General features: G+C 36.4%; 1 protein-coding gene across 2 annotated transcripts in view; it reads right to left on the bottom strand.

Annotated features, from left to right (window-relative positions):
- The window catches only part of CDH9 (cadherin 9), a 98,241-nt gene extending 75,822 nt beyond the window's left edge, over positions 1 to 22,419 (bottom strand). Inside the window, exon 1 of one of the 2 annotated variants that reach the window (XM_058818640.1) lies at positions 22,215 to 22,419. The gene's annotated coding sequence lies outside the window, so the exon portion shown is untranslated. Of the gene's footprint in view, positions 1 to 8,379; positions 8,403 to 22,214 lie in introns of those variants that run through there. The other variant, XM_058818649.1, reaches the window with a different exon arrangement.
- Positions 22,420 to 24,442: the final 2,023 nt, after the last annotated feature.

The raw sequence follows: 24,442 nt of genomic DNA, 5'->3' as shown, positions 1-24,442 counted from the left end.
CATTACAAAGTTTCAGAGTTGAAGTGTGTTAGTAGAACCACAGTCATAAGATTCCTTTACACACCCACTTAGCTTTATGATGCTCTGCTGTGGTGGTTTATCCCCAGGTGGAAGCTAAGCCTCACCCATAATTAGAACAGGGGAGAGATCCAGAAGTACAAAAGTGAGAAAACTCATGGGTTGAGATAAACACAATTTACTAGGTAAAACAAAAGCTACAAACAAAAAAAAGAAAAACAAGGAATTCATTCACTGCTTCCCATAGGCAGGCGTTCAGCCATCTCAAGGAGATCTGTCTCCATCTCACCACATTTAATGGTTACTTGGGAAGACAAACTACTTTATGCCTAACGCCCTTCTTTTTCTTTTTCTCTGCCCAGGTTTGTATCTTGAGCATGATGCCAGATGATCTGGAATAGCCCTTGGGTCAGTTGAGGTCAGCTGTTGTGGCTGTGACCCCTCCCAGCTTGTCGTGCACCTCCAGCCTGCTCACTGCTGGGGGGCTGTGAGGAGCAGAAAAGGCCTTAGCCCTGGGTAGGCCCTGCTCAGCAGTAATGAAAATGCTTCTGCATTATCAACGCTGCTTCCACCACAAATCCAAAACGCAGTTCCATACTAGCCATTGTGAAGAAAATTAATTTAATCCCAGCACATGCTGAATGTCACTTGCAGCGCTTTTCACCTTGATATTCAAACCTGCTTTCAGTTTATTTATGGGTATGTGCAGTGCTGGCTCTAGTACAGGTCCCTGTGGAACACTAAAACAGATACTTCAATGTCAAAACTCATTATTTACTTCTCCCTGCCAGTTTCTGTCATTTAATCAAATGAATGGATTATCTTTCTTTTAAATTATTATTTATTAATTAAATTAAAATAACTTATAAAATAATTGTTATATAATGCATTACTGATATATGCAGGGACCTTCACTTCTAGCTCATGGGTGCTTAAGATCTTTTGGTGATTCACCCTGTGAAAAGCCTTCTGGAAGCAGAACTCTTATCAAAGAGATCAAAGATACCTGTATGCTTAATGACGGCTCAGAGAACTTGAATAGGTCTGTGAGGCAGGACTTTCCTATTGAAGAGCTACACTGACTTTTCCCCAGTACCCCATGTGTCTAACTATTATGTTCTTTATGAGTATTGTTAACTGCTTCACTCATTTGGGGACCAGGTGTAGTTTCAGTTCTACCAGGAACAAGTTGCAGGAACAGTTTTTTAAAACTTAGTATTGCTTTTGATACCTTGAAACACTCAAGTAACAAAGAAATTCAAGTGAAAAGTTAGAGAAAATAATGAATATTTTAGCAGCTTCAACACTGACGTTTTTAGGATTCATGGTAGTATGTGTGAAGTGGCTGCCAACTTGAAATCCCACTGTACTGAAATGAAATCTTCTGCTGAGCCCCTGGTCAAATAAATAAATATACAAATAAACAACCCTATGTAGCATTTATTCCTTTAGGAATTATACTCCTTGTCTTTTTCCCCCTGAAAACTGTGACAAATGAACCACAGAACACTGGGTATTCACAAACACAGTGCTGATGGTAAAATGTTTCAAGGAACTTCTCAAAGAAGCTTTTAATCATAGCAGTTTGTTAAATTGTTTCTCCATTCTCCGATGAAATGACAGAAAGGGCATCACACTAATGCATAGCTCTGGACATTAGGTAAATATGCTTTTTTTAGTGGAGCCTGTTCTGCAATTTGTTCCCTAAGAGGTTATATTTATATTCTCTCCCAAGGGCTAATAGCTTGGCTGTGGCCCTCTGGTGTTTGAAAGTCCTGCAGAGAAGGCTACCAAGAAAAATGAGTAGCTCAGAGTTTGGTTTTAATGTTCAATTTCATAATGAAAATTTGATTATATTTTTCCCCATGAGGTTTTGAGATCTCCTGTAGTATTTTCTGAAATTGGCCTCCTCAAATTTGTATGATTAGTGAAGCCTTCATATGTTTATAAACATATTTATTTGTTCCTCCCATGGCAGGAAATTTCAAAATACTTCAGACCCACCTGGAACTGAATCTAAAGGTAGAAAAATATGTCATCTGCATATGTCTTTAATAATTAATTGTGCTCTGATGATGATGTAGTTGTTATTGCTTATACCAACTATTTTGCAATCTGTTATGTTATTTTATTTTGTTTCTAGCTACCAGAGAAGGAAATAGCTAGCTCATTTCTCTTAAAATACAAGTCAACTTTAAAATGGCATGTGACATACTTTCCTTAGTAATGCCTGAACCAGAACTGAGAGTTTAATAATCTATATCTCAGCATGAATTTCCAGAACATTCAGACTTTCATGTGATTTATTTGGATTAATTCAAAACACTCAGAGGGCTATTCAGACAGCATTTCAGAATTGCCTCCTGTACTTGTCCTTTTGGTTAAAAGTCAGTAAAAAGCAAAATTATAACTGCATGAAACCATGTATATGCTTCCAGTTTCAGAGTAAAAAAAAGAGTAGAAATATGATCAAAAGAGTTTATATAGCAAAGCATTTGCTTTGTGGTTTCTGGTCTAGTACTTTTGGCCTAGCTTTGCCTGAAAAGGCAAAGTACCTTTGGCTTTAAAACTTTTTTGCATAAGCTCAAATGCCTGTGATAGTCTCGCTCCCTTCTTGCATTCCTAAAATATCAAGGGAAATTGATATATGAGGAGACATATCTTTGTCTGGGCTTCATACGGCTAAGACAAGTCATAAATATGTGACTTCATAGAAAACAAATTAACTCAAGCATATAACAGGAAAAAAAGGTGCATAGTTAATCTATTCACAGCAATGTGTCAGGATCTAGTTTTTAATCTTCTAATCTTTTCTTGGTTTAAATAGGAGTAGATAATGCAAATGAAACAAACTTATGCTTTGTACAAGTGAATTTCTTCCCTTTTTTTATCTTTTGGATTCTGCAATCTTTATTACAGCCAAATGTTGCTGTTTTGTTTCAGTGGTATGGCTGGGAGTATGCAGCATCACTTAGTGAAACAGCCTAATTTCTATTTTCAATAAGGCTTGCTAAATTGCCTTGTTTTTCCTAACTCTGAAACACTGTCATTATATGCACTATCCACAGGCAGTTCTTCATGGGAAAGATATACCTTCATCTAAATCTCATTACTGCAGTGTTGATTATAAAATAAACATTTTATAGCAACTGTTACTAACAAATAGAATGAATAATAATGACCCAGCATATCAAATGCAATTGTCCTGTTGCAGTTCTGGTGTTGAGAAGAGAAAACACATTGCAATGGTGTAACAAAATGACCATCATGACAATAATTTTAAGTTAGTTGATATAAATCCAGTTAATTTTATAATTGTACAGCTTAACATCTTAATGAATGTAAAGGAATGGATATTTTAGTAATAGAAAGTGCTAAACAAAACCTCTAAATCCATTCATTTATATGTTCCTGCCTAACATCAATATTTTTAATAAAGGCAATAAGGAAGCCATAGGAGGGGGGTTTGAGTGAAATAAACTCTGCCTTCTAGCTGACGCTGCTGAAGTAATTGAATAGTGCTGCTGAATTGTGCAAAAGCATTTTTTTAAAAAAAACATTTCCAGTTGTCTCACAGCAGCAGAGATACATGAAGAAAATTGAGCCTGGAGTTATGCAGAAGAATGGCGGTGTGCTTTCAATACTTGGGAAAAAAAAATCCAAATTCAGAATTAAATACAACAATATCTATAAATCCAACAATGATTGCTAATCTTGCATTACAAAAAGATCTTAAGCCATGGAAGTTTAACCTCTGTCAGGAGTCACTATTTTGTATCAACTGATGCCTTTCAACAGTTTTACTCTTTCCTCACTCTTAACACTTAATAAAATGAATTTTGTTTTACAAGAATTTTTTTTAAATTTTAAAAATGTTAAATTTCTTTTTCTTCTTCAATGGTATCTTCAAAAATTTCCCAAAATGAATGTATATAAATGTGTGGATTTTTAAATATGTTGCATTTAAAATGGAAATTCCAAAAAAAGAACCCAAGTGACCATTCATTTCATTTTTCACTCACTGTTAAAAATGAAGTAATAATAGTGTAAAAGTAAAATTTGTCCCTTTCGGGTCACTTTTTTAGAAAGTAAGTTCTATTAAGTGCTTTCATCAATCATCTTTTTATTGTTCTCTATTTAGTATTAACAAGACTGCTAAAATAAGGAGCAATCCATCAGAGTTTCATGCTCCAGTTTTTATAGGAACTTGATAGACTAATGTTTAACATATTTAAAAATATTCTAACTACAGAGCTATCTTGGAAATGTGTGTCTATTTTATAAAATTGACACCTATAATATATTTGCATTTTGCAAGAAACTTATAAAAGCATATTTTTATTGATTTCATTAATAATTTCTAAGCAAAATCTTTGGGAAAAATAGTGCCCTGTGGAGATTTTTTTTGATGTTAAAGACATGATGAGTTTTTCTATTATTGCATACTAGATATCTGTTATCCAAAAGAGGGAGCCATAACATTATACTATACCTTTGCACTTTTTGAGACAGTGAAGCTGCTTAAATTCTTATTATTCCTCTTTCTTAAAGATGATGCTTGCTTTGAGGTGTCTTTTATTTGTTTGTTTTCTATTAATAAGTGTAACTCAGAACTAGATAATACACGCTAATAATCTTACTGCATCTGAGTGAAATGTTTACAGTAAAGACAAATATGCTTTAGCAAACATCCTGTCATGGAAAAAAGAAGTTGAAATAAATTTTCTTGCTCTTGCTTTCACCCACATGCATTTCTACCAATTTTGAGAAAAAAGTATAGTCTCTTTTTATTTATTTCACATCTTTTGAAATGGAATATATATACATATAAATATCAAATGAAAGTGCCTAAGGGTGTTTTCTAAACATAGTTTGATTACGTGTCTCTGTAAAAAGTGTGATTGACTTAAAATATCACTCTATATAACTGACAAGACTTCCAGTTATTAAACATTTGATTAGAGGAACACAGCACTTATAAAGGTGTTGCCTGTATTTTGGAAAACATAGGCTAGATTGCTTTCATATCTGAAAGGTCAGTGGACAAGAATGTATCTGAAGGAGTAGAATGGAAAAGCACAGCGCGATCAATAATGTGTGTTTTACTTTCACAATTTCTTCACAGCATTCTCTTTTCATGAGTTTCATGCGCCGCACTGGGATTCCAACACAGCCTTGTAACCCTTTGTGAGGGAAGACTTATGGTATTCTCAGCATCAGAGGAGTATTGATAGTTGTTTAATCCCTTTCTAATATTTTTGACTAAAGTATCAGTTTGGTTTTCCTGTTGATTTACAAAGGGGAAGCTCTCTTTATGGTTTGTCTGTGACTACGTCTCAGTATTTTGTAGCAATGTATTGGCTGGAAATAAATGCTGATTTTACAGACCTATTTGGTCTGTAAATGAGAATGACATGCCAATGAGAAAAGACATGCCAAGTTAAAGTTCCAGAGATGCAAGTCCAAATGCATATTCTGTGGATGAAAGCGTAAATGTAAAAGTATGCTCCCCCTTGTATGGAATGCGATTTCTTCTAGTATGTTTCTTCTTATGCCTAAATTAAACTTCATAGAATAATATGTTATGTAATTTAAAACATTATGTCCCTCAGTTTCTTCTTGATTTGGTTGTTGGTTTTTTTGTCTTTAGTGAGATGACTGCTGAATAAATAAGAAAAAGAGGAAGGCAAGTACCGGAAAGGGAAAGAGCAAGTGAGAGGATGAGGAAAGCGCCGAGAAGATGAGGAAAAAGGAGAAGATAGGGGATACAAACACTTGAGAACAACAAAGGTGCAGGAAAGGAGAATAAGTGTTCTTCAGAGAAGAGTATAAAGTTAAACATTCCATTTGTAGCATTTATTTGTTAGATGAATCATGGCTGTCTGTTAGAAACACTTCCCAGTTACGCACCTCAAGAAATGTGGGTCTGGCGTTTTCAGAGCTGCAAAATATCAGCAAGTCCATGAATTAAGCTAGTTTTATACATGGTCAGAAATTCTGACAAAAGTCTTTGTTACACTGGATCTACTGTTTCATTTGTTTCAAGATTTTTCTTACTGGAAATATTTGTAAGAGCAGTACTTTCTCAATGTATTTTTAGAGCCTCTGCTACTTTCAGTGAAACTTTAAAGATAACATTTGTCTGTGAATAAACATCAGTCACACAAATTGGTATTTACCACAGTTGTATCTGATGTCACATAACAATTTCTACTCTAATAAAATATATAGATAAGTTTTAGGAAAACTGCTATGTTATTGAGGTTATGATGTGAGTTCACTGTAAAGTAGACAAGTAGGACTGCAGATTTTCTCAAGAAAAGAAAATGGATAAAGCATGATTCCACCTAAAAATAGGTAAAAAAAGCAGAAAAAAAGCATCTAGGCAGTTTCTTCTCCACTCTGAAATTCATTAGACAGGTTTTGCTTATCTCCTATCTTCTTGTGGCAAGCAGACAATCCAGCCTATGATGCACCTTGACGTAACAGCTTGTGACTTGGCCTCCAGGTAATTTTCTCCACCAACATATCTGAACTCAAAATTTACAAAAATGAGAAGTTTTTAATCTTCATCAAGTTATTATTTGTTAAGAATTTAACAAAATAAAGAATTCACCATAATTTACTCTCATCACCAGTATTTTTTTTCAAATTTCCCAAGAAAGGAAAATTCTATACTTGGTATATTTTCAAATTTAAGTCAAATTTTTCAGTTTTACTATTGATCTTTTATGAGTTTCTATTATATGGCCTCACAATATGAAAACAACTTTCGACTTTGTCATTTTCATAGTGACATGAAATGTTTTAATAATTCATATGAAACAATAAAATCAGCTATATCTAATACAAAAATTAAATACATCGTCTAATTTCCATATTGGATCCATCTCCCACTTGTGTCATAAAGAAAGTGAGTAATCTTGCAGAGCCAATAATTTCATACCATAAAAAAAGTCATTAAGTAGTCACAAAATAAATTAAGAACTTGAGGGTAAACTTATTTCTTGTCTTGGGCCTTCCCTTTTTGTCTGGAATACATAAGAAAACACTTCTGTTAACATCACCCTGAATGTGCTAAAATTATAAAAGAAAATACGTAGAAAATTATATTATGTGTAAAACTTTCCTCATTTGGATGTGTGTGATCACTGGGAATGTAATTAAAACAAAAGTGCTTACTCTAGCCATGTTTTCACTTTTTGTTTTCCCTCTTAGCATTTGAAAATATATTCATATTTACTTTATGTTCAACGAAGTTCTTTTATGTATCATCAGACCTACTTTAAATACCCTGTAATCAAGTCAATAACATTCATACTTTCAATTTATCATCTTGTTTTAATGATGAAAGTCCTCTGTCATACAGTGAACTAAGATTACTTAATTATTTTCTGATTCTAATGCAGGTTTTATCTACACCTACACTAAAAAGTGGCTATAATAGGAATTTAGGTAGTGACTTCATAAACAGAATTCCCAATTTCTAGTGATTTTTTTATAATGTATAAAATTTAATTTTACATTTTCTTTCTGAAAGCCATGTATTTTTCTAACATATTTATTTCAGTAGATCTCATTTTGGTTTGCATTTAAAGATTAAACATGGTAAGGTGCTCTTTATTTCCATTGTCTTTTTCTTCATCACTTACACAGGACATTATTTCAATAACCAATTATTCTTTGTAGGGGAATTTTGTTCTTTTTTTTCTCTTACCTACATGTATTGCATTAGCTCTGCCCACATGTGCATAATACTGCTTATATTTTTCTCTCTTTTAGTGTTTGCACGACATTTGAGAACTTTCTTCTTAGCTGTCTAAGTCAGTAAAAGCATTCTGCTATCTCCAATGGCTTGCAGTTAGGTTGCTGTTGCATTTCTATGTTTTTTTCACTTTGCCTCTGTCTCTACCTTTTAATGAAATTTTTTTTCAAAATTTATAAATTCTAATACTTTTTAAAGTCATGGCTTCTTCAACACATTAGTAATGTATACATTTGATTTTCAATTTTTAAACTAAAGATTTTAGCCCTGTGTCTAATTTGTGTTTGTCTATTGTTCTTGTTATGTCGTACTCATGTATAGCAATTTTTTTCAATCTATTATTTTATTTTAACAAAAGAACATACTACTTTTATAAACACTATGTTCACTATATTATATTTATCTCATTTAAAGTTATATTAAAATTATATTGCAATCTCATTTTGATAGTTGAGAAGATATACTTTCCCTTTCTCTGCCAGCCTATGCAGAAAGAAGCCTCTTTATATTATCTGTATTTTCATCTAACTTTATCCTCTGCTGTATCAGAAATCACTATCTGTTGGCATTTTGCAATAGTTTTGTCTGACATTTACCTTGAAAGCAACATGGATTTTTTTCCACTTGTTTGCTTGAATACCGATGACTTCTGCGCAGAAGAAAACACATTTAAAAAATCCAAATAGTTTTGTTCACATAATATGTTATAATTGGATTTTTCATTTAATGTTATCTATCTACTCACATTTCATACACATGGACATGATACAAGTAATGTGAATTCTGTGCACATACCAATCCATATGCAGGGAGAAGGATGTGAAGAGACCAGAAAGGAAGATTTGTAATAGTTTAATATTAATAGTTTAATAGGATTGCACAACCATGTTGACGATTTCCCCACTTATTGCTATTGCCGAGCTCGTGGAGCCTGGTGGGCGCAGGAACTTCAGCTGTTGTGAAAAAGCTGGTGCTCAGTTGTGCAGTGCATTCTGCCCTTTCTGTCCCTTTGCAGCCCTCAAGTCTTCTGCTTGGCCTTTTAATGACTGTGACAATATTTCCCCCCTTTATCAAGATTGGATCTAAATGTTACCGATGTCCATGGGAATATTCAGCAAGAACATGATGAGCTTTCCATCAGAACTATGCCCACTTCTGTTGTTTACCTGAAGCTTATACTTGATTGCTGTCATAGAACACTTTAAAATTGCAACACTTTGTTGCAATTACTGACCGGTAATTGGCAATTTCTGAGGGTCACCACTGGAATACTAATTTCTGTGGTCTCCAATAAAACAGCTACATTCTTTCAGAACCATGAGATAGAACTGTATTATTATAAAGACAATGCATGTGATGTCCTCATATTATTTGCATGATTTTCTCATGTTGTATTATTTCTTGCTTCAAGATTTAAATTCAGTACTTTAGTCTGAGGTCAATGAAAAAACATGTTGTTCAAGCCAGCAAATATTTTATCTGAACAATAAACTATGACTGTTTTCACTCTCCCATTGTATCAGTAAATTAACAGGACTTCAAAAGTAAAATCATTTGGTTATTCTTATAAAAGATGGCGTTTAAGGCAAAATCTAAATTTAAACAATGCAAGATTATATCCATGCAAGCTTTGGAACTTGTTAATAGCTTCATTTTAAAATTAGAAGGGTTCAAATGGCTTGTTTTTAAAACTGCACTGTCTGTGACTTCCTCATTATCCTCTTGTCCTTCAGTTTTCTTAGTGATAGCACAATCCTAATAAAAATATGAATAAAAAATTCTCCACTCCCTGTTCTTTTATAATCTCTTCCTTTTTCTTTTTTTCAGTCTATGGTCTAACAAAAAAAAAAGGTTACTTAGGCCACATATCTTTTCTTTGCAAACCTCTAATCTGTTGAAAATGCAGTAGCCACATATGGTTCTAAATTGCTCCTTTTTGATTCCTACAGATTACAGATACTATAAATATTTTCTGTCAGGAAAGTGCAATTCTGTATGACAAATTTCAAGCTGTTTGTAATTGGGCTATATATTTTTTGTGTAGTTCTCTTAGAAACAGGCTCCTGAGAAGTTTGCAGACTCACAGGGTAAGAACCTCTTAAACCAGTGTATCCCTAGGCATCTAGGTAGTGCTGTGTTGTTCTACTAGAGCTGGCTTCAGTGTCTAATATACAAATAATAATTGACTTTCATTTAAGTAATAGGCAATATTTTCCATGCCAGGGGAATAAAGAAATATTAACAATATTTCTAGTAGTTATTAGTTATAATTTGTGCCAAGTAGTCACTATTGTTGGGAATAAATGTGATAGAGGCGTATGTAACTTGACTTATTGATGACTGCTGTAATAGCACAGCACGCTATGGATATCCAGTGATATGGATGCATGTCCTTAGGCCAGGTGGGATCCTATGCTTAGCCCGATCCCCTTCCTTTTCTGGAGTCCTCCTCATGATGGAGTACAAATGTCAGTAATTACCCTTACCCTTCTCACTCTTTCCCGGTTTCAGCATCAATAAAGTGTTAAGACAAACATGATAGTGGCATTAATTCTTTTGGACAACAGGTCAGGAAGACTTGGAACAGAGAGAAGCATCTTTTCTTGTACTTGATAAACCCATTTGGTCTCCAGAACACAGGAAAAGGAATTTTTGCTGACAGATCATCCTTTAGCGAAGGGTTCCACCTTCTTTTTCCTCACTTCCATTGGGTTGAGGATCACTCAGATACCTCTAAACCCTTTACTGTCCTCTCTTCAAATCAACAAATTCCTCTGACCCCAATAAACTGAATAGCCCTCCGGCTCAAACCACAGCAGAAACACAGAGAGACCAGTTGCTGGTTGTGCAAGAAGGTAGTAAAGCTACACCCTAGGGAAGGGTACACAGTATGAAAAGAGATAAATGTTGGAAGTGTTATGATACTGCTGCAATTCTGGCAGGTAATAATTTTTGTAACTGGCTTCACACATATTAAGTTTCTACTGAGATCTCATGGTGCTCCCGCTGACTACCAGATGAACTCAATGAGGTTATAATGTACCTGACTCCCACAAGTAAGAGCTTCAACTTCAAGTTCTTCATTACACCTATTTAAGCCCATAGATACATGCATATATATACACACACATATAACCTAAGGGAAGCATTGCTATGTTTCTGCTTTTAAATATTGATGGTTTTAACCATGATTGTCTTGAAATACCCTTCGCATGTAATTTCAGAGAACTGTCGGCAGTAAAACAAATGAACATTGACAAATACTTTTTAAATTCTCACTGAGATAACTAAGAAGTTTTAACATCCATTCATAGCATTAAAGAATGTGGCTGGTGAAGTATTAAAATTTATTAAGATAAATCAATTTCCAGTCTCAACTGTCTAACATACCATATGGTATCATTTCATTTTTTGAGGAGAAAAGTAACAAAACATGCTGCCTTCAAAGATGAACACCATTATATTTCAGGGTAAATACCTTTTTTTTTTTTTTTTCCTGGTATTGGTGGTATTGGTGCTGCTGTTGTCAACCACACCTGGAAAAAAAATTGCTTTGTATATGGAGGTGATGACTCTGTCCTATGACTACACTATCTTTAAATCTTAACATCTTCCATTTTCTTTTTTATAAATAGAAAAAACAATCTTGGATGCTCTTTGGCACTGCTGGAAACCTCATGCTTCCTTCAGTGTGCCTTAGAATGAACCACTACAGACTACATGCAAAAAACCAAAGAACATGTCTATGTTTTTCTTCCTGCTCTTCAGATACTTGGTCACTGGGATGGAAATTTCTGTTTAAAAGGAGCATGCTCACATTATTTGACCTTTCAATTATCAGGATAAAACTAAACTTCAGGACCAATTAATTGAAATAGGAATAAGAAGACAACTTTTATTTGCATTGTGAAGGGACATTAAAATTAAAGTTAACAGAGGTATTGTTTACCTTGGGGCTGATCATTTAGATGATCATACAGTAAGGATGAAGAATTAAAAAAACTCCATCGTAGCAAAAAGATTTCAGGTTTTCTGAACCTGTGTTCAATGAGCTGAGAAACAGGAAAGGAAGCTTAAAACTCTATGTAAAATTATTGCTTAAATTTTGTGAAGGTGCAAATTTTGTCAATATTTTTACTGAGATACAAAGTGCAGAGGTATTAAAGTAATTCACTGAAAGTCATGCCATGTAATTTTATTAATGTGATTTAGTCAAAAGTTCCTCTTTCATGGAATTTTTGCCTCAAAACAAATCTGTTGAATGAAGTGGAATTATTTTCTAGAAATCATGAAAGAACTGGAGGACCCTGGGAACTGCCAGCCCATCAGTTTCATCTCTGCACCTGGTATGATTATGAAACACATCATCCTGCAAGATGTCTTAAACCATGTGGGAGACAAGGAGGTGATTAGGGACAGCAAACATGGCTTTACCAAGGGCATACTCTTCCTGACTGATCTCACGGTCTGACTGATCTCATGGCCTTCAGTGACGGACTGACTGCATCAGTGGGTGAGGTACCTTCTGATATCATGAGGCCTAGACTTCTGAAAGGCCTCTGACACCCCCACAAGAGTCATGGTGCTCAATTGGAGGCATACAGGTTTGATGGTTAGACTGTTACATGGAGAAAGAATCAGATGTTTGGCTTCATTCAAAGATTTACAGTCAATGGCTGTGTCCAAGTGGAAACCAGTAGAGACTGATGTCCCTCAAGGGTCTCTACTGGGGCCGATGTTATTTAATGCCTTTTTTAACTACACAGATGGTGAGAAGACAAAACACAATTTAGTGAATTTGGAGATGACACCAAGCTGTGTGGTGCAGTTGATACACCCAAGTGAAGTGACACCATCCAGAGGGACCTTGACAGACTTAAGGAATGCACCTATGCAAATCTCATGAAGTTCAAACAGGCCAAGTCCAAGGTGCTGCACCTGAACTGGGGCAATCCTCAACATGACTATAGACTGTGGGATTAAGAGATTAAGAACAGCTTTGTAGATAAAGACTTTAGGACACTGGTAGATGAAACTCAATATTAGATAATGACTTTTAACTGAAAGAGAAGAAGGTTTAGGTTGGACATGAGGGGAATATATTTTACAGCAATGATGTTGAGACACTGGAACAGGTTACCCAAAGAATTTGTGGATATTCCATCACTGGAAACGTTCAAGGCCAGGTTTGATGGGCTTTTGAGCATCCTGACCTGGAGGAAGCTGCCCCCGCCCATGGCAAGGTGGTTGAACTTCAAAGTTCCCTTCTAACCCAAACCATTCTATAATTCTGGAATGGCAGCATAAACAGAGCAGATGTTTTGCTGTGTTTTTCTCTGATATTTACCACTCTAGGTCTGAAGTTATAGAGTAAAATCTGGACCTGCAAAGACCTCCTCAACTCGGCACATAAGAATATTGGTTAGCTGTTAGTAACTACAGAATATAGCTCTGGAAAACTTACAATGCAAATATATGCATGACTGTCATAACAGAGATGTTGTGCACATTGCAAAGCAACAAAAAATTTAAAAATCTATATCTGTCATTACGCATTACAGCTATATTTACACTGACATATGTAGGTATATATGTAGATATATAGAGAGATATAAGTATACTTAGATCCCTAGATCTTTTAATCTAACCTGTGTCTCTAAAATTACATCAAAATAATGATAAAACTATATCAACACAGATACTGATAGAGATACATATATACACAAATACATGTAAATTTTCACCACAGGCAATGGAATTTCATGATTTTTTAAATTTTCTACTAGACCCACAGGCTGACTAGCATGAAGTTTAATTAGTGCTAATTAACTAGAGGTGAAGGAAGCAGAAAATTTATGTGACTCATTTATTTTTTCATTCCACCACAATGTCTCCTTATTTATGTTCCTCTATAATATTTTATTTTCAGAGTTCAGCTTTCAGTCCAAAAAATTATTGATCCTGATACTATTTGTGAACAAAAGACATAAACTACAACAATCATTTTGGTTCTATTATTATTGTAGCTACCCACAGTATTGCATTTTAAATAAACTTAAAATAAGTAATCCAGAAATGTTTATGCTGCTTCAGCCTTGTGAATCCATTCTTCTTGAGGAGGATGCCTTCCTTCCTTCCTTCCTTCCTTCCTTCCTTCCTTCCTTCCTTCCTTCCTTCCTTCCTTCCTTCCGCCCCTTCCGCCCCTTCCGCCCCTTCCGCCCCTTCCGCCCCTTCCGCCCCTTCCTTCCTTACGCCCCTTCCTTCCTTCCTTACGCCCCTTCCTTCCTTCCTTACGCCCCTTCCTTACGCCCCTTCCTTACGCCCCTTCCTTACGCCCCTTCCTTCCTTCCTTCCGCCCCTTCCTTCCTTCCTTACGCCCCTTCCTTCCTTCCTTCCTTCCTTACGCCCCTTCCTTCCTTACGCCCCTTCCTTCCTTCCTTACGCCCCTTCCTTCCTTACGCCCCTTCCTTCCTTCCTTACGCCCCTTCCTTCCTTCCTTACGCCCCTTCCTTACGCCCCTTCCTTCCTTCCTTCCTTACGTCCCTTCCTTACGCCCCTTCCTTCCTTCCTTCCTTCCTTCCTTCCTTACGCCCCTTCCTTCCTTCCTTCCTTCCTTCCTTCCTTCCTTCCTTCCGCCCCTTCCGCCCCTTCCGCCCCTTCCTTCCTTCCTTACACCCCTTCCTTCCTTCCTTCCTTACGCCCCTTCCTTCCTTCCTTCCTTCCTTCCTTCCTTACGCCCCTTCCTTCCTTCCTTACGCCCCTTCCTTACGCCCCTTCCTTACGCCCCTTCCTTCCTTCCTTACGCCCCTTCCTTACGCCCCTTCCTTCCTTCCTTACGCCCCTTCCTTCCTTCCTTACGCCCCTTCCTTCCTTACGCCCCTTCCTTACGCCCCTTCCTTCCTTACGCCCCTTCCTTCCTTCCTTACGCCCCTTCCTTCCTTCCTTCCTTCCTTACGCCCCTTCCTTCCTTCCTTACGCCCCTTCCTTACGCCCCTTCCTTCCTTCCTTCCTTACGTCCCTTCCTTACGCCCCTTCCTTCCTTCCTTCCTTCCTTCCTTCCTTACGCTCCTTCCTTCCTTCCTTCCTTCCGCCCCTTCCGCCCCTTCCTTCCTTCCTTACGCCCCTTCCTTCCTTCCTTCCTTACGCCCCTTCCTTCCTTCCTTCCTTCCTTCCTTACGCCCCTTCCTTCCTTCCTTACGCCCCTTCCTTCCTTCCTTCCTTACGCCCCTTCCTTCCTTCCTTACGCCCCTTCCTTACGCCCCTTCCTTACGCCCCTTCCTTACGCCCCTTCCGCCCCTTCCGCCCCTTCCTTCCACCCCTTCCTTCCTTCCGCCCCTTCCTTCCTTCCGCCCCTTCCTTCCGCCCCTTTCGCCACTTCCTTCCACCCCTTCCTTCCGCTCCTTCCTTCCTTCCTTCCTTCCGAGAACTAGAGATGCTTTCAACCAGGTTGAAAAGGTTTCTTCTAGTAGCTCTAGGCATGTTCTTTAACAATTACCCTGGGTTACTCAATCCATGTTTCTGCCCCATATTTTTTATTTTTTGTGACCCCCACATGTAAATCTTAGAAAAGTTCTCAGTCAGATGCCTAAGACATAGCCACTATTTCAAACTACCCACACTTGCAGAAAAATATCACTTTATCCTGAGTTTATAAAATTTATCTGCCAGTTTAAAAATAGTGAAATACTTTTTAAATACAAGTTGACATTCATTTTAAGTCATGAGATCAGGAACTTAAATCCTGTATTGGTTAATCCTTAAGACTCATTTTCATTCTAACCAACAGTTAAACTATGAGTATGTTCTGCTCCTAGTATGGTACACACACAGACCAGTACACAAACTGCACAGGAACCTTTTGTTCTTGTATGCAACTGTTGGCAAATCTTCAGCTGTATATTCCTTTGAAATCAGGATTTATGTATTGCTAGAATTACACAGTATTTCTCTTGGGTAATCAAGGGAACCATGATCCTAGGTGCAGTTCTCTATTTAATCATATGTCTGCTCTGCAAACATAAAGTAGTTATAAAAACTATTCAGAACCAGTAGGCTTCTGGTTTGGGGAGCGCCATTATGTAGAGTCTCAACACATCAGTGAGAGGAAAAGAACCGTAGAGGACCTTTGTATATTTGAGAAGTTTATTCTTTGCATTTAGTTTTTTTTTTTTTCTGTATCCTATATTTTCTAAATTCTTTGCATCTCTATTGTATGGAGGTGTTAGAAAATTTTCCTCTGCAATGTAAATGTGAATTTCCTAAGCATAAATTCAAATGGTAAATAAATTATTAGAGTGTCATTGTCAGAAGTGCTAAATCTTTCATTCTAGCTGTACTCACATTTGTGTGTCTGAATGTGCAACACTAGGCATGTTCCTAAGTCTTTATCTCTTAGATTCAACCTTGTAAGGATGAACACCTTTTAATTTAATTTTTTTTTTTTTTTGGCAAAAGCTGCACTTCGTGGCGAATCTAGCGACTTCCTAATTCACTCCCGTTTTTGAGCTAAATGATGTTTTTTCCCTTCCTGAAAGAAAGCTTCAGGGAAAGATTCTCAACCAGTAGATTCTTTTGGCCAGTGATAGCTGACAGCAGTTGTACCAACCTTTTTGAGACTTTCCTTTCTTTAATTGCCTTTAAAAGTGATTATAAGAACACTAAGCACAATACATTTTTTAGTTTGAAGATCCTTCTGCTTACTGCAGGGATGGTTAGGTGCCATAAGTAGATTTTTCAAGAAGACAATAACTGGAAGAGCAGGCAGTGCCAGAAGCTTGGGACAAATGTAATTAAAGTATCACTAAATCAGTACTTCAACTAATATGTGAGTTTTCAGCCTTGATGCTACTTCTATTATTACTACTACTAAGCAAAGAACAATTACCTTCAGTATTGTTCTATCTCCATGAAGGAACTTGAAGAGATTAATTACTTTTATTTAGAACACAGGGGGTTTTACTTATTATCTTACTCTAGAAAAGATGTAAATCCAATGAGATAGCTGTCTTGACTAGGAAAGAAGTCATATATAACACAAATTTGAAGCCATTAAGAGCAAGATCAAGCTCAGTTGCAGTAAAGCCATAGGTGAAGATAACAGGAAAGAATGAAGAGACTACATTATTTACATCGAAATCCATTTTTCTTACAAGTCTGAATTCTCATTTTTACCTTTTATATCTGGGAAACAAATGTAAGGATTGTTGTAAATCTTCCAGGAAATGGGAAAATATTTTCTGCAATTTAATATTTTTATGTTTACTCTGAGGAAAATAGAATCTTTTTTTATCAGATAGCATAAGAACACAGATTCCACTCTCATTTTTACTCAGGGTAAGGGAAATGCACAAAAGTAATTTTGCTGGTTTCAGTGGGACCAGTCTTATTGCAAAATGTTACCCGGTCTGAATACATGTTCTGGAACACAGCACAAGCACAAACAGTTCTCCTGACAAATAGCTTAAACAACTACAAGAATTTCCTTTTGAAATAAGTATGTTTTCCTGATTTTTTTTCTCCTTTTGCTACACAGGCAAAACTATTTCCATGAGATTACCTGCAGCCAGCATCTGCGGTTTAAGAATTAAGAACATTTTTACAATAGCTTCCCAGTACAAAGCTTGATATTTAAATCCACTCGTATGGAAAATAATAACAAAGAAAAATGCAAACCATGTGAAAGTATTGGAATAAACAACAAAGTAAGCAGGAAAATTCAGCCAGAATGCAGCACTATAAACTTAAGCAAACCCATTGTAATATATCGTTTTCTACAAATATTTCATTATTTTTCTCTAGCGTTTGCATGAGTTATATTTCAGTTTATGTCTCCAGATGCATGTGTACATGAACGAAGGTGCATATATATAACAGTTCTGTTCATACACTGGGGCTATTTTTATCTGTTAAAATCGGATGTGATTAGACCACTGAAACCTTCAAATCATACAGAACATAAAACTTCTGGATTTTAAAATGCTAAATTTCACTTGTTCTGTGCCTATTTTTTCTTTAAAACCAGAAACAATGGGATTAACTTCACCCTTATACGCAACTCAGCCCATTTTTGCTTTGCCTCTTCATCTCCTTAGGAGCAAATATTGAATGATGGAGTAAAAAGGAAATAAAAGCCAATTATTCTAGTAAGATATTAAGCTGAGTTTTTTAGATCATTATATTTTTAAATTTCCTTTATTGAACACTTTTTATATAACTTGATGTTTTTATTGAATCCTTTTTTTAAGGGGTGTCGGAATATGAATGTCAGCCACTGGTTGGTTGTGCACCATTGATTATCAATATAATAGATCATATTTTTTTGCAAATAATGGCTAAATCTAATTATACCTGTATATATTGCCAGAAGGCTTGCATACATCATTAATTGACTTCAATTGAACTATTAAAAATGCACAAATTCAGATAATCTCCTTCTGAGAGCTGTTGTGCAATTTGTTTAAATGATGGAAGGGCCTACTCTTTCTATGCCCAAATACAAATGCATTATCCACAATTTTCTATATTTCACAGAATCTATTCTTGGGTGAAGATCATGTTTTGAATCTGGGCAAGTGCTTTAGGAGCTCTTTCTCAACATATTTATGCACAATGGTGAGATGCTGCCAGTATTTTTTAGAAAATTGAATCCTTTAGTACCAACATGCAAACATGCATGGCCCAAAATTGCAATATCATTACAGGCAGAATTTCTATGAAGATGGTCCTTCTTTCTCTCAAATACAGCCTTTGAGGACAAAGCAACCTGAACACCATCTAGCATCTCTAAAATTTGTACTTACCTAAACCTCCTTGATATATGTATATCAAGAGATAACATATTATGAAAAAAATGTTTTTCTGAGATAGGGAAACAGAATCCAAAGTGATGTTGTCTTGATGTTGCTATTACTCTTACTGCTAACAGGTGTGAAATTTAATTATAGAAGTTTGCATTTTGCTAGCAAAGGAGTACACTGGACACCACTTAAAGCACTCAATTTTGAAGTTGCAGAAATATATTTTCTGAGAAACATTTGTGGTTATTGATGGTGTTATTTAAGGCTTCAAGGTAAATATATTTTTTTGAACATTGATGTAATCCTACAGAGAACTTGGAGAACTGGAAAAGTGGATCCCCCATTTTATTCCTGTCTCTGACACAGAGGTACTCTGTAACTGAGACAGTCTCTGTGTGGCACTGTGTGTGTATGGGATAAAAACAATGCCACCCATGTCCTCTTGTAATCTTCCCAAGGGAAGATTACAAGCAGCATACTTCACTTCCTGACATTTCTGTAATAAAATTACATACTGTGTGTTTAAAAATAATTTTTTTCTAAAATATTTTGGGCCTTCCTCTGAGGTGCAGTGTACATCCAGCATTTTTCTTCTTTCCTGAAGCTAGTAACATTTTCCCAGAAGTAACCAAGTCTCAGCTTTGCTAGGATTTTGCACTGCAGACACAAAGTATGATTTGATCAAGGTATGACTCTCCTGCTCAGTCATGCTCGGCAAGTAGTCCTCGATGTCACTAGGGTATTTTTTATCAGGATCAGTCACTGAAAGTCAGGAAAATAACTTTTCTTTTAACATTCAGCAATTTCCTATGTGTTTAAAAGGCAAGAAGAGAAATTACTCTGACTGCATTTGCAAAAATTCTTTTTCTTCATTTCAATTTGCTTTATTTTCCTTCTCCTCCTACCACCTTTCACAAAATTTCGGATTTATTCCTATGAATTATTTTCTTAAATTCCCTCACTCACACGGAGAATGCAGGCAGCTTTTACTTGGGAAACTCTATTCATTTTAAAATATTAGTTCTTCTGCAGATAACATTTGAATATAACACCTGCTGCAAGCCTTAGAAATTCTGAACCCATTCTGGTATGTGTGGGAGATGCATTTTTCTCTAGATTTTTGCTCCAGTTACCTTCTGCAGTTAAATAGCTCTGACTGCATGGAAGAAACACATACTTTTAAACATCTATATTGTCTCATAGTCTAGCCTACATACCCCAGTTTTCTTATAGGATATCTCCTGAACAAACTCATCCTCAGAGAAAGTTGCCAGTCCTGTTTCTTTCTGGCTCTACTTTTCAAACGCTTCTGCCAGTGGATTCCCTGCAACCCATGTTGTGCAGATTCAGAAAACAATTACTGATGCCAGAGGTAAGAGAATGTCAGAATTAAGTTGTAAGGTCCTTTCAGCAGTGTTATGAGTGATGACATTTAAACCAGTGGATTTCAATTATTACTTTTTTTTTGGTGGGTAGGTCAGGGAATGAAATCATCATTATTGGTTGATCCCATGATGAGAGGGCGTCTCTGCCAGTACCATGCAACTGCTGCTGAGATCAGCATCCTTGTGGAGCAACAGCCAGGTGAGAGGAGAGCACAAATCCCTCTATGTGAGTTGCTGCCTGGAGAGGAGGACACCCTTTTCAGAATGGTCACTTCTGCAGAAAAGCATGAAAATTCTGAAAGCTTCAAGCAATTTTAACATGGAGCTATACAAAGCATATGGCAGAGGTGTCCCCACATTTTCTCTGTGAACTGCATCACCAAACTTCTTTTTGTGGTTAGGTGAGATGTACCAGTTACACACAAAGCATAACATTCTACAATAATGGCTACAAGACAATCTCTGAAATGAAAAACTCTACTTTGTTCAGGCAATAAACATATGAAAAACTTTGATTCTTGAACTCACTCCATCAAGTTCAAAAAGACTTGGCAACTGTTTTAGGTACAAGTAGTAATAGCACTGATACAGATACAGTTACATTTTTCCATTTAAAATTAATCTAATTTACCTAACTTAAAAAAGCCCAAACCAATAATTATTTATTTCCCAGACATTTGACTGTATAATGTTTTATATTTTTGTTAATAGAAAATCATATTAGCTGTAAACATATATAATTCTCCCTTGAATTTACATTACACAGTGAAGCACAAATGACAGGACAATATATTTTATCTGTCAGATTGACATACAGATAGCAATACGCCTTTTTAAACAACTAACATTGTTCACAAATAAATTTCTTAATCGTCATAGACAAATTATAGCACAAATCTTCTGAATATTTAATTAGTTCACTATATTTTTGGAATAAAATTATCCTTTCAGATATGGAGAACTACTTGGAGACAATGATTTTTAAAGATCTGTCATTGGTAATTCCCATCACTATGACTAATATTACTTAACAAACCTTTTGATCTCATCTCCAAAACTAGTGCAAGTATTACACTTGCATTTTTATCCTTTTTTATCCCTAGCAAGGGTAGCTAGTGTAGTACTGAGCAATGAAGCATAATCCTGCTGTGGTTTCAGTAAAATATTAGTTTTATCACTTTTATCCCTTTAATCAGAGCAAGACTCATACATTGGTTGTAAATTTGTCTACTGAAAATGGAAAGTATTTTAAGAAAATACCATTCTGTTTTCTGAGCTATGACTTAAATCTGTGACAAAGTGAGTGGCTGCTGTATCCATATTGCCTAACAACAGGAAAGGATATCAATTACCTTTTAATTCATGTACATCATTCTTTCTTTGAAGCTCAAAAAGTGAAATTGAACACATGTGACAGCATGTTTCTTGCATGTGAAAAGGCAAAATGTCATTCATTTGTTTTCTGCTGGTTACTTCAGTGTCAAGTGGTCAGTGTGACCTTTTATGCTTTCTGCCTTGCTTTCTGCGGGACTCTCTGATTGTACATACTAGGCTGACAAGGTATTTGGAAGGACTTCTGGAAAACATCCTTGCACTTTAAGCCTGTTGACTTTGACTTTCTGCCACAGATATCCAAAGGGACATCTGCCTAGGCTCTCAATCTTTCTGAACCCTGAGCTGTACCTCCCTCTGTAAAACATATTAAAAATACCCCACTAATTTTGCTAGTTTCACTAAAGAAAATCCAAAAAAAACATTAGCACTTCATTCTTAGTAGCAACAAAGACATTCTATTTTTTCATCCTTCTTAACCAGGGTTGTTTTATTTGATGTATTGACAAACACATTTGTGGGAAAAAAAGAAAAGGGGAATAGCTTCTATCTGGACAGGTGAAAAAGCACCCTGCACGAGAGTTAGGGTATATTGTTACTCCTGTATGGCAGGAAAAACTGATTAATATCAAACAGTATTTCCAAAGAGCATACACATTGCTAATATTTTAATGTACACAAGTAGTCATCACATCTACAGTATCAGAAGTTTAGATTTCAGCAATTTAATGGGTTGGGGTCTCTTTGGGAACTCTGTAAGAGAAATATCCCCAGCGTGCTCTGCTGACACTGCCCCTCCACTCCCCCTTGCTTAAAAAGTATCTGTACGGCATCTTCGACATTTTACACACTCTTACAGAAAGCATCTGTTCTTTTGGTGTCGGCAGTTCTCATGCTACAGAAAGTTGATGTACTCACCCAGGCTGTCTGTGTGAGCCCAGTTCTGTCCGTTCAGCGCTGCTTCTCTACCTGCATCCTGCCTTCTGCATGTTCCCGTGCCTCCAGCGCCGAATGCACTCGCCTCTCACCAGGGCTCCTTCTCTCCCGGCATCACTTTTAAGTCAGGCAGGCAGCGAGCAGGAGCCAAAGGGACTCTCTGTCTGATTGGTTTCCATTCAGTGCCCCTGATTAATAAAAAGCGTCCCTCGCAAGGAGAGGTGTCGCTGCCCCTCGCCGAGAGAGATGCTGCTGATAGAGCCGCAGTGCTCAGCGTGAGCAGGTTTGGGGCTGGGGGGACAGCACGGCGGCTTTGCCAGCCAAACACTGATTTGCAAGTGAATGCAGTGGGAGGGTTCAGAAAGGAGGGCTTTGTTAAGCACCCACTTATTAACTGAGGCTTAAATACAGAGGCTCATGTAACCAGCTCAGTTTGGTCTGTTTTAATAACAGGGGTAAAGGTATACCCCTAACATGTGGATCATATGGAGAAAAACAAATTACTCTAAACATCTATACTAGCAACACAGTGTCATTGGTGTGCAATACACATTGGAGAATGCAAAATTATCCTCTAATGCTACTACAGTGACAAATTATTTTAAGGTGAAAGAAAGCAACGTGTGTGAGATTTCCCTGTGTGCTCAATAGTTTTACAGCTCTAATGTCACTTACAGCTAATGATAATGATAGGCTTGTCACGGTACCTGAAAGTGAACATAATACGAAGTTGCAAGGGATGTTTTGGGAATTGTGACTAATAACGTTCAAGTCATTCACAGAAATAAACTGTTTTGCCAGCAACAATAATGAATTTCCTGGTTTCTGGTGCAGCCTGTTTGAGTACAAGTAATTGCTGATCACTACTATGACACTGGATGTTCAATATTACAGAATATTGTGGTTTACTTGAGCTATCATTTTCAATTAAAGAATACCATTGTTTACTAAATAACAATGAGTATCCTAAGCTTTGAGGGATTTTTTTTTTTTTTTTTTTTTTTTTTTTTTTTTTTTTTTTGCTATTTGTGCCTTTTTTGTGGATTCTGGGTGCTAAAGACTATTACAGTCTATGACATAAGATAAAAATTTGTGATGGAACTTCTAGAAACTGCTTGCCATTACTTTCTGTACTGACAAACCCTGATGATATCTGTTGTGGGCACCAGCAGAATAGCAGGAAATGCTGCAAGGTGCAGTTGTCTTGTAACATAATTAATTTAGTACCAACACTTTCTTAAAAAGATGAATCATGAGGCTAGTTATGAAATTTTATTTGGGCTGTGCTTTCAGTAGTTGGAGTGAAAAAAGATGTGGGTTTAATCTGGTGCTGAAACTGTACTACAACAAAAGGAAGATTTGCATCAAATAGCCAAGTGAGAAATCCAAGGGTTTATTTAGGCTCTTGTTATTGCTTTAGTACTATCATTGATGAGCTCAACAGACTCACATTCAGAGTGCACTGCACAAAGTGAGACCTAATTTACGATTAGATCCCATGTGAAATTATTAAGGGGTTGATGAAATTCACAGACACCAGTCAGAGCTTTTCCATTGAATTTAGTGGCAGTTAAATTGGGGCCTGAACAAACTAGGTCTTCTCTGAATGCTGCATGTCCATGAAAGTAATATTTGCATATGTGTTACAGTGTGCAGAATTGGGTCTAATATTAGAATATCAGAAAGCTAAACCCAGAACCAGAACAAAATCAATTACTGTAGTTTAGGTAAAACATATAAAGCAAAGTTCTAATTAGTATTTTCATTCCACATTATGTCCACTTCAGCAATGGAACTATTGGGAAAAAAAATGTTTAGTACAATTTTTGTCCCAGTAAATATATGGGAGAACAAAAAGGAAAGCTACTGACAAGTGTATATTTCTGATGTCCTAAGGTCCTGGTGCAGATTTAAATCTTGCAGATCCTAAAAGGTATTTTCTTAATAGGAAGATGTCTGGATGATAAAAAGGCATGAGTAATGGCTCTACTTTTTTTCATTGTACTGCTTTTTTTTCATTCTTTTGGCTTCTGTTCGGGAACATTGTGGCTACTCTAATCAATATTAGGAGACCATCCAGATATGAAGGAATCCCTGAAACTGCAAAGATGAACAAAGTACCTTTTCATAATATTTTCTTGAGCTTATTCAGTGGCATCTGGGGAACTGGCCCTTGTGTAAAGGTAGGCATATGTCTGCTCAATACCAAT

This window comes from Ammospiza caudacuta, chromosome 1 (assembly GCF_027887145.1).
Source record: "Ammospiza caudacuta isolate bAmmCau1 chromosome 1, bAmmCau1.pri, whole genome shotgun sequence".
Classification (NCBI taxonomy): Eukaryota; Metazoa; Chordata; class Aves; order Passeriformes; family Passerellidae; genus Ammospiza; species Ammospiza caudacuta.
Note: the sequence above shows the minus strand (reverse complement) of the source record. Positions and strands in the feature narration are given on the sequence as shown.